Here is a 1985-nt window from a genome sequence, read left to right as displayed (position 1 = left end):
AACATTTCATTTGTAATAATGGGGCTAATGCATGACACGGATTAGTGTAGCATCCTTTAACATATAGATATTAAAACTGATATAAGTCAAAAAATGAGGAGGAAAAAACAAGCTGCAGATGTTGGTTTTGTTTTTAAACATTTCTACATGGAGTCTGCCTTTTAAAGTTTGCTGTGTGCAGCGTTTGATTGCATTTGAATTGTTTTATTAGTGCGAGTTTTAATCAAGCCCTTTATGAGGAATTATAATGAAAAGCCTGCCTGATTAAAGTTAATTTGTACTCCTACAGCCGTAGACAGAAACTACGAGTTGAAGTCGAGTGTGTCAACCGGTTGAATAATGTTAAAGTACTGGAGAAAACCTTCCTCCTTCAGAACAAAACCAGCATTGTACAACAGAATTCGTTATCCACGTGCAGCCATGCTGAGCATAGAACATCTTTCAATTCACTGCAAAACTGTACGAGGACGGCTGCTAGCAGAGCTCATTTGGAGAACTGTCTGTTAGCACGCTATTTATTGTGACGTGAGACTTGTGCAGTTGGACGGGCCTTTTGTTCATGAGCTTTCTTTGCTGGCCTCCTTGTTTGATCAGACGCGTTTGCCACGCATGATCTGCACCCGTTTGAAGTGTGGTCAATTGGCACAGCGCTGTGCATTCTCTTGTTCCTGGAGAAATTGTCAAGAATTCACTGCAGCAGGGAAAGTACAGAAAGACAAAAAAATGACAGTGAATGTCCCCCATGGCGATTGGTCATAACACAGCCTGAATATTTCATCTAATTAATTCTCACGAGGTTTGTTAGCTGTGCCAATACCGTAAATTTTGGAATAAAAATACATTAGGACGCCTTTTTGCTGGGTGTAAACAAAACGAGGGATTTTGAAAAGCTCTGAGCCCTCTGTGACATTGCAAGTCTGAGTGATTTTTACAGTTTGAAGTATTGTGCATTGTAACGCCGATGCATAATTCGTGAAAACCTGTGATAAACCAATGCAGTGCCTTTGAAAGAAAGCAGGCCCAGATGTGGGAGTAAAGAAAAAGAATGATGCAAGCAAAGCAAAGAGCGGTTCGTTCTTAAACCTTATCTGTCACCATCAACCATAATCTGTCCTGTGCTGGAGATTAATTTAAAGATTATGGAGTGCCATACATTTGCACTTTGCAGGGAATGCCAAGGCACAACAGAAAAATCATAAATCGTATAGCTGGCTTCTTTCTGACTGCATGGCACAGCTCAGCTCAGTTCGTATACTTGTGCCTTCCTCTGATCTGCTTCTCCTTCTGCCCGGCGACACATGAAAGCTTTTCACGGAATCACATCAACAGCCCAAGATAATTCAGTGTGACAATGTAACAATTGTGTTAGCGTGATTTTATGTGGGGATATTTCTATCATTCACACGTATCTCATGAAGGATGCGGCAGTGAAATTGGGTGAAAGTTCAGGACAGCCACTGACCCGGCGGCATTGTGGGAAAATAAATGAGGTCAAATCAAATATTGTTTCCCCCTCCTCCTACAGGTAGGGGCTGCACATTTCAGCACAGGTGCCCTCAGTAGTAGATTCATTTCAAACTGGCAGCCCATTTTAAACATGCAGTCTACATGCCACATCTCTGCTACATAACCAATTTATCAACTCTAACCCAGCGGTACGTGCATATACTCCCATATCACAGAGAAGGCTGGAAAGCAACTGTCATAGATGGCATGATTGAATTGTTCCCTTGCACTGTCACCAGAGGGGCTATTACTTCAAATTAGCATACAAATTCAAACCAGGACAGATGGATTTGTCACATTCCGGTCGCCATCTTCCTGGAAGATTGGCTGTGCTTGTGCTGTGTGATGGAGATAAGACACCTGTCTCAGCTCCGACTGGTGGCAGCGTTGGTGGTGGTAGTGGTGGGGGGGGGTGCGCAGGGGCAGCATAGGATGGGAGGAGGACCAGGCGTGGGGATGGATTTCCTGAAACGCTGAGG

The sequence above is a fragment of the Scatophagus argus genome, chromosome 23 (assembly GCF_020382885.2).
Source record: "Scatophagus argus isolate fScaArg1 chromosome 23, fScaArg1.pri, whole genome shotgun sequence".
Classification (NCBI taxonomy): Eukaryota; Metazoa; Chordata; class Actinopteri; family Scatophagidae; genus Scatophagus; species Scatophagus argus.
Note: the sequence above shows the minus strand (reverse complement) of the source record.